Below are 9,937 nucleotides of genomic sequence, written 5' to 3'. Positions count from 1 at the left end.
CCCTTGGGTCTGAGGGTGTTCGATACTCTAGTGTAGGGGAATGCCAGAATGGGAAGATGGGAATGGGTGGGTAGGTAGGAGAGTACCCTCATAGAGGAAAGGAGATGGGGGATGGGACAGAGGGTTTCCAGTGGGGAGACCTGGAAAGGGGAAAACATTTGAAATGTAAATAAAGAAAATATCCAATTAAAAAAAAAAAGGACTTGGAAGGCAAGTCCTGAGGTGTCAGAATCCCCATGGAAACACAGAGTATAGACTATAAACATTCTTCCTGTATATACCCATGCTTTCCCAGTGTTGGAAAGTCTTATGGAACAGACTTTGACGGTGGCTCACTTTTCAAAGCTCTAACTCTACCCAGGCTCTTGTCTTCGTTATGAACTGAGGTACTTGGTAGAACAAAAAGAAATGGATTATGTTAGGTGGTTTGGAGTCAGGTATACCATCAAAGAGGTCTTAGCGTTCAGTGTGCTTTAAACATCTCTCCCTGGGCCATTGTGACTCCTGTGTCCCTAAGACTCACATGTCCTTTGGCAACTATTGCTTAACAGAAGGCTGAGCCTCAGATGTGGTCTTCCACAGCCTCTCAGTGTTCTTAGTCACTACACTTCATGCTCATCTCTTAAATTCTGACCAGGGTAGGGTTGAATCTCTGAATGACAGCAGCAGCGGCCAACAATGATGACTTAGATATGGTGATGTCACTGAAGTGTTGGTTTATGCTGTCTTTTAAAAATCTCACCACAAACCCCAGAAGCATAAATCTCTCCTTGTCATGGATACGAAAACAAGGTACAAGGAAGCTGTGTGGCTAGCTAGCTAGAAGCACAGGGTTGGAGTCAAAGTGGGTGCCCAGGAAACTGGACCACACCCAGCTTTCAGGGCTCATTGACTTTTGGCAGGTTTTTTTGCATCTTCTTCATTTTCCTACAGCTATTTTTTTTTTCTTAAGACTTGGGCTGGGAAAACATGCGGGCCTCATGTGCACAAGTTTACTTATCTACTGACTTAATTTTTCTCATTGTTGTGACCAAAGATCAGAGAGAAGCACCTTCATGGAAGAGAGGTTTATTTGGAGCCAGGGTCTAAGGAGATAGTCTGCCATAGTTGGGAAGGTGTGGCTGGCAGAGCAGTTCCTCTCTGTGGCTACTGATTGCTCCTATTAGGGTGGATTGGGTCTCTCCCCTCAGTCAGTCCTCTCCATGATTGCTATCTCAGCCCAAAGGTCAGCCATGCTGCTGCCTGGAGTGTTCAGTCCAATCAAGCTGACAATAATTACCCATCAGACTTACTTCCTGGTGTGTTTTTGGCTGGTTTAGACTCCATATGGTATAATTTGTAGCAAAACCATTTATGGCAGTCAAAAGCTAGAAATAAACAAAATGTCCATCAGTTGATATTGGATTGGTAAAATGTATCAGTCTAACCATACAATGGAATATTCACTCACAGAACAAATGAACAAAATAATCTGATGATAGGACTAAATACTGATTGTGACAAATGGAAGATGCCAGCCACAAAATACCAGATAATATACTATTTGTTGTATGCAATGGCTAGGATAGACAAATCTATTGAGACATAAAGGAGGTTAGCACACCACACTTAAAAAGATAGTTCTAAACCCCTGGCTGAGGGGTGTGCACACTTAGTAGGTCTTCAACAGGACAATAAGAATAGGGCCATTACAGAAGTTGATATTTATATTTCTCCTTGTTGTGACGAAATAACTTTCCAGGAATCAGCTTAAGGCAGCAAAGGGTTATTTCTGTTCTGTGCTCAGGAGATGTAGTTACGACTGGGGAAGGCATGACCATAGATCTCGCCTCCTGCCTTTGGTGGTGGGAGGCTGCTTGCTCGAGTCTGGGTAGATCAGGAAGCAGAGAAAGGGGAATGTTTGCACTCAGCTCACTCGCTCTATGTTCCTGTTTCCATTCAGTGTGGGAACACCTATTTATGCTTACAGTCAGTGTGGGTCTTTTCAGCTAATCCCCAGGAAACGCCTTCCCGGGTACTGCATCTCCAAAAGTGGGCTTCTTCATTACCTTGCGTGTTTTAATCTAATCACGTTAAGCATCCTAAGTAGAGTAGTAGAGGTGGTAGATTTATCTCAGATTGGGTCCTAGAATCTGGTACATGGTTATGCTTATACATGTAGCCCTTGATACACATTAGTGTCGCTGGACTGTGGACGTGGCAGTGTGTATATTGGTTGTCTACAAATAGTTCAACCAGCAAGTGCCCTTTCTATGCTGACAGGATGTCTGGCCCTATGTAAACATTTCTTTTTTAGAACTATGCTGATTCCTAACCTCCTTAGTTTATCATTACTTTCTTGAGAAAATAATCCATGTGTCCCAGGATGGTGAGTCAAGCCAGGGCGCCAGGCCATTTTCTGGGCAGTAGCTGGACTCCGGGCTCTATCCTGTTAGGGCCGGAGCCAGCTTGCTGCAGAGAGGTATTCCTTCCACCGCCTGGTGGCTGCGGCCAACTCTTCTGTTCCCCCTCTCCTGCCACCCCTGCTTTGGTGGTTGCCAGAGTAACCATAAAAATATTACTTACTCCACATGCTTCAGGAACAAAATGTCAGTGCGCTTTACTATTGTTTTAATTTAAAAACAAATGTGTGAAAATAAATCCAGCCTGGAAGAAAGTCCCTTTCTGGCACATGGCTCCCCTAGGAGAGGAGGCTTGGGATCAGTGTGAAGAGGACAGGCCGAGCAATGGCACTCAGGTTCATTAAAGAGCCAAACCCTACATTTAGCACGATACATTTAGAAATGCTTAATAAAGGAACAATCGAAATGTGACACAAAGTTAAACATTTAGGAATATTTATGCACATATGTATGTGTGCATGAATGTATGCACCTATAAGAACACACATGTGTATCTATGAGCTCACATATATTATGTACACACACACATAGAAATTTCAAAGTGAAACTCCTAATTCCTGGATGCCACTGTAAATTTCAGGATTTTAGTTTTGTTATTATTTAGTATTATTGTAAGTGAGTCTGTGTCCTAGGGTTTCTATTGCTGTAAAGAGATGCCATGACCATGTGACTCTTAGAAAAGATTTTAATTGGGGCTGGCTTGCAGTTTTAGAGTTTTAGTCCATTTTTGTTATGGTTGGAAGCATGGCAGCATGCAGGCAGACATAGTGCTAGAGAAAGAACTTAGAGTTGTACATCTAGATCTGCAGGCAGCAGAACAAGATTGCCACACTGGGTGTGGCTTGAATGTCTAAGACCTCAAAGCCTAACCCCAGTGACTACTTCCTCTAACAAGACTACACATATAGGCTATATCTCTAAATAGTGCCCTCCCTGTAGGCCTATGGGGACCACGTTCTTTCAAAATGCGCGCACGCGCATGTGTGTGTGTGTGTGTGTGTGTGTGTGTGTGTGTGTGTATGTGTGTGTGTGTGTGTGTGTGTGTGTGTGTGTGTGTGAGAGAGAGAGAGAGAGAGAGAGAGAGAGAGAGAGAGAGAGAGAGACGTATATGTATGTGTACTGGCTGGTTTTGTGTGTCAACTTGACACAAGCTGGAATTGTCACAGAGAAAGGAGACTCCCTTGAGGAAATGCCTCCATGAGATCCAGCTGTAAGGCATTTTCTCCATTAGTGATCAAGGGTGGGAGGGTGGTGCCATCCCTGGGCTGGTAGTCTTGGGTTCTATAAGAAAGCAAGCTGAGCAAGCTAAAAGCAAGCTAGTAAGTAACATCCCTTCATGGCCCCTGCATTAGTTTCTGCTTCCTGACCTGCTTGAGTTCCAGTTCTGACTTCCTTTGGTGATGAACAGCAATGTGAAAATATTAGCTGAATAAATCATTTTCTCTTCAACTTGCTTCTTGGTCATGATGTTTGTGCAGGAATAGAAACCCTGACTAGGCCGGGTGGTGGTGGCGCACGCCTTTAATCCCAGCACTTGGGAGGCAGAGGCAGGCAGATTTCTGAGTTCGAGAGCAGCCTGGTCTACAGAGTGAGTTCCGGGACAGCCAGGGCTACACAGAGAAACCCTGTCTCAAAAAAAAAAAAAAAAAAAAAAAAAAAAAAAAAAAAAAAAGAAAGAAAGAAAAGAAAAAACCCTGACTAAGACAGTATGTTGGATTATAAACCCATACTTATACCATGGAGTTCCTGTGATATGGTATGAATATGGAGAGCATACCATATTTGTGTGGTGAATTCTTGCTTTTCACCTTCGGGCAGGCTCTGGGTACTGAACTCAGGTTGTCAGGCCTGCATAGCAGGCACTTTACCTACTAAGCCATATTGCTAGACAAATTTCAGAATTTTAGAAGTAATAGATTGAATAGCATTTCTTTCTCAACCCAAATTTCTGTCTACTTAGAAACTCCAAATGTGACAATGTTAGGGTATAAGGTCCTTGTAGATATAGTTAATTAGTGTTAACACAATGAAATTTTTCTGGGCTTAGAGGATGCCCTTAGTCCAGTGACTGGTGTCCTTGAGAGAAGATGTAAGAATAAAGGGAGATACAGAAGGTGGTATGGAGATTACAGGAAGAGAAAGGATCATGGGAAGAGTGGAGAAGAATATGGGGTGGGTAGTAACCAGGGGGAAGGTGAGTAAAGTGGAGACCATGGGGAGGATGGAGACCATGGGGAGGATGGAGACCAAGGGGGGATAGAGACCATGGGGAGGATGGAGACCAAGGGGGGATAGAGACCATGGGAGGATGGAGACCATGTGAGGATGGAGACCATGGAAGAGTGGAGACCATAGGGAGGATGGAGACCATGGGAGGATGGAGACCATGGGGAGGATGGAGACCATGGGAGGGTGGAGACCATGGGAGGATGGAGACCATGGGGAAAATGGAGACCATGGAGAGGGTGGAGACCATGGGAAGATGGAGACCATGGGGATGGTGGAGACCATGGGAGGATGGAGACCATGGGGAGGATGGAGGTCATGGAGAGGATGGAGACCAAGGGGGGATAGAGACCATTTGAGGATGGAGACCATGTGAGGATGGAGACCATGGAAGAGTGGAGACCATAGGGAGGATGGAGACCATGGGAGGATGGAGACCATGGGAGGGTGGAGACCATGGGAGGATGGAGACCATGGGGAGAGTGGAGATCATGGGAGGGTGGAGACCATGGGAGGGTGGAGACCATGGGGAGAGTGGAGATCATGGGAGGGTGGAGACCATGGGGAGGGTAGAGACCATGGGGAAGATGGAGACCATGGGGAGGGTGGAGATCATGGGAGAATGGAGACTATGGGAGGATGGAGACCGTAGGAAGATTATTAAGAATCTGGATGACATCAATGGTCGCTAGGAGCTGGGAAAGGCAGGTGGCATTTCCCTTAGAGGTAGCACGGCCCTTTGGATACTTTGCTTTCAAACTTTTGACCACTCACACTGTGAGAAAATAAATCTTGGTGTTACTATTTGTCACTGCAGCCCTTGAGGACTAGACCAAAGTGTTTCTTACTTTATAACTAAATGAGGGTATTATGAGCCCCCAAAGGTATGTGGGAAATTGAGCTATGGCACACAGTTTTCAGCTGTACAGTGAACAGATGCAATGCAAAGAAAAACATCTGTAATTTTGGACTGACTGGCTAAAGAGAAAGACAGAATTCCTATTAGAGACAAGATCCTGTGGGTCACAATCAAACCTCCTGACCTTGGTCTAGATGTCCAAGTTTCTCAGAGAAGTGTTAAGTTGCTCCATGTGAGAATGCCCAGAACCCTGAATTCTGTCATATAGCTCCAAAGATGTAAGAGGCTGTGTTCCAAAACTGGAGAGAAGATGACACAGGACTTCAAGGGACAAGGATCAGGGACAGACAGACACTAAGCCTCTATAGTAAAATGACAAATCAAAGGGCATTGTAAAATTCCTTTTTATAGGTGTCAGGGATGGATGGTAAAAGGACTTTTAATCTTTTTGTTTATTTTCCCTTTCTACTTGAATGCATTTTATTTTGATCAAATCTACCTCTCACTCCCTGCCTCTAACTCCTTCTGGGTCTCTCCCTCACATCCTCTTCCCATCTTCATGTCCTCCTTTTTTGTCTGAATTAAAAAATTTAAATTATAACTCATCATGATCATTTTCTTTTTTCCCTTCTTCCCTCTGACTCCTTCCATATCTTCTACCTTCAAACCCTTACTCTCTCTCAAATTCATGGCCACTTTTTCTTTATTATTGTTTTGCATGCGTGTACATATACACACACATACACACACATATATATATATACATGCATGCATATAAAAATATATAAATATACCTACTCAGTCTGTTTTATGTTGCTTCAGTAAACACCATTTAAGGACTGACCACTTGGTATTAAATAACCAATTAGGAGCTTATCCCTGGAGAGTATTAATTCTCCCTCTCTCAGTAGTCCTTAGTTGCCTGTAGTTCTTTCTCTAGGGGTGGAGCCTCATGAAATTTCCTCCTTCCATATTATTAGCATGTCGATTGGCCTTGTCATTGTTGGTCTTGTTTAGGCAGCCATATCATTGCAATGTATCCTGAATATAGTTTCCCTGTTATTTCTAGGAGACACAGCCTAACAACAGACTTCCTGGTCCTCTGGCTCTTAAAATCATTCCTCCAACTCTTCTTTGATGTTCCCTTAGTCTCCTGTACATAGAGTATTGTAGATAGATCTGTCTGTTGGGGCTGGGAAGCCTGCAATCAATTGTCTTGTGTATCTTAACCAATTGTGATCAATTGTTTTGTGTAGTACCAGGCATGATTTCCTTCCTATTGAGTCTAATTAGACTGCCTTGGTTACCACCAGGATATGAGTGGCATGAAGACTCGAGACATGTCATGCTGCCTGGTCATTGTCCTACAGGTTTCACAGTAGGTCAGGGATATTGGTTGCTTCCCGATGTTAACAGCTTGCACAGCACTCACTCTCCCTGCTTCCAACTCCTCTCAGGTCCTTCTCTTACATCCTCCCCCTTTCATATCTCATATATAACTGAGTTCAATTAATATTGTTCACATGGATAAAGGATTTCTACTGTAGCATGGGCCACTTATCAGGGCCTCTCATCCACGAAGAAAACTGACTTTCCCTTAGCAGTTGTTGACTGCCTATAGCTTTTCACCTAGGAATGGAGCTCCAAATCCATGCTGGGATATTATTAATTAGATTGATCTCATGCATGTCTTATGGCAGGAAACCAATTGTTGAGGGCCAGTGACTAGAGCTGCCTGTCACGTCCAGAAGATACTGTTATGGAGCTATCTTCTTTAACTTCTGACTCTTAAATCTTCCTACCCAGTCTTCCGCCATGTTCTGTTCCCTGAGTCTGGGGGCCAGGGGCTATGATATAGATGTCTCATTGGGAGAGGAACACTACTACATAGTTCCGAATTCTCTTCACTTTGATCATTTGTAGTTTTCTGTGTAAACTTCCAATCCACTGCTAGATAGGACTCAGAAGGGCTTGAAGGTTAAGCCATGCATCCTAATCCTTTCTTGTATGCTTAACTCTCTGTAGCAACTGCCCACCCCCTGGTGTTAGGAGAAAGAGCTAACTCAGCACACAGGAGGTAGTCAGCAGTGAGCAGAAGAGGGATGGCTTCCAGAGCCCTACAAGTGTGCAGGTGGTACTGTTTCAGGAGGTGGTGAACCTTTGAGGAGGTGGGCCTTAGCTGGAAGAAGTTGGTCATGGGGTGCAGTAATGGGGAACCTGAGGGTTATAATGTAGCCTGGCTTTGGCCCATGCCTTCCTTCTGCATCCCATTCAGAGCAAACTAGCTGCATCATGCCTGCCTTCCCAAACATGAGAGCCATCCTCATCACCACAGACACTCTCGGGCTATTACTGCCATATACCTGTGAACTAAAATAAAGCGCTTTCTCCCCTGAGTTGCTTTGGCCAGGTTTTTATCCCAGTGATAGTTGCTGGCTCATCAGGATTGCTGAGCACAGGGGACTTGGGGGCTCTGTGGGCCTCCGGTAGGTGCTTGCTTACCTAATGTCTTAGTTTCTTTTATTTGCCCCTTTCTACCCAAACCAGTCTAGCCACATGCACTGCACATAGGGTCAGCCTGGGGAGCAGTGCTAGCTAACTCTGTAAATCATCCTGTCCATACCTGACTCACACCCTGTCCCCTTGTCCTGTGGAGCTCACTGAGACAAGGAGAGGGAGGCTTGCTCACCTTGATTCTTCCTCAAGGACTTCTTCATTTCAAACGCATCCCCTGAGAGGATTTTTTTTTTAGCCTGTTCATATCTTTAAAGTATTTTCTTAAACATCAATACCAACCTATCTTTTCATGAGAAAAAAATTGAAGTAGTTTAGTTTACAGCTGATAATTTTTTTATTTGCACTTGTAAGTTTTGCATGCTTCTCCAACCATGGACATCCAAGGCCTGAGTGAAGCTGGAGCATGATTTTAGTTTGTGTTAGTTTATACATCTTATTCAAAGGGGCACTCGAGGTGTCCTATTTCTGACAAGGACAATATATCCCTTATGTGTGTATTTGGATACATTGACTTGTTTTGAAATTCTAACTCGTAGACCCCCTTCCTATTTTAGTTTATTTTGGCTTGAGAAATTTTATTACATTATTTAATTTAGCATTTTATTATTTTTGAGACATGATCACACTATGTAGCTCAGGTTACCTTGTAATTGTTTTTTAAATCTAGTTTTATCTTTTTACTGACTAAGTTATTTATTTACTTTACATCCTGACTGAAGTATTCTCTCTCTCCTCTCCTCCCAATACCTTCCCCTCCACCACTCTCTCTCAATCCCTTTTCCCTCTTTCTCCAGAAAAAGGAGGCCTCATGGGGACATCAACCAGCCCCAGCAAATCCAGTCCCAGCAGGACTAAGTACATCTTCTCCCACTAAGTCCAGCAAGGCATCCCAGGAAGAGGGAAGAAATCCAAAGGCAGGCAATAAGTCAGAGACAGCCCCTGCTCCCACTTTAGGAATCCCACATGAAGACCCGGCCACACATCTGCTACATATGTGCAGAGGGAGCGGGTCTATCCGAGTCATGCTCTCTGGTTGGCAGTTCAATCTCCATGAGCCTTCATGGGCCCAGGTTAGCTGATTCTGTAGATTTTCTTGGGGGGTGGTGTCCTTGACTCCTCTGGCTCACTCAATCCTCCCTCCCCCAACTATATACTCCTTATATTAATTTATTTACTTTACAGTTTTTGTGACACTAGGAATTACATGGAAAATTCCCCAAATAAAGTTTTAGATAACTTTTATTGTAGAATAGTATTACCATATTCTAATTCACTATTAGTATCTGTTGTCGAGTTTGAGCTGTGCTGGCTGTGGTTGTTTGAATGTGAATTGTTTCCCACAGGAGGACAATTCGCCTCCAGCTGGTGGTGCTGATCTGGAAGGTTGTGGAACTTTTCAAAGACAGAGCTTGGAGGAAGTGGACCACTGGGGCAGGCCTAGAGGTTTCATAGCTCAGGCCCAATCTCTGTACAGTCTACTTTCACAGTGTGAATGCCGTGACAGCCAGCCTCTGCTCCTGCCACAATGCTTCTCCTGCCTGATGCCATGTCCTTCCCAACTCAAAGGTCTGTATCCCTTTGGAACACAAGCCAGGAACATAAGCCTCCTGTCTCTTATCTTGCTTTTATCAGAGTGTTTTATCACAGCAAAGACAAAACCATGGTATGTTCTTAACCTACAAAATTTAGTTTAAATTTACTTTCAAAGTTTATCATATCTTTAAGTGTAGAGGAAATGCCCACTATGTGCATTGTTTGCTGCTGTCTGAGTTTGATATTCTAGGTTTGAATTAAGGATTAATGAAGGTTGGGACTTGAGGTCATACTTCTGTAACACAGGGTCCTCTCCTCAGACTACAGTTTCTAAAAGAAGGAGGAGGAGGAGGAGGAAGAGGAGGAAGAGGAGGAGGAGGAGGAGGACAAGAAGAAGAAG

The sequence above is a fragment of the Mastomys coucha genome, unplaced genomic scaffold, assembly GCF_008632895.1.
Source record: "Mastomys coucha isolate ucsf_1 unplaced genomic scaffold, UCSF_Mcou_1 pScaffold7, whole genome shotgun sequence".
NCBI classification, from domain to species: domain Eukaryota; kingdom Metazoa; phylum Chordata; class Mammalia; order Rodentia; family Muridae; genus Mastomys; species Mastomys coucha.
The sequence above is the reverse complement of the archived record's forward strand: the minus strand, read 5'-3'. Positions refer to the sequence as shown.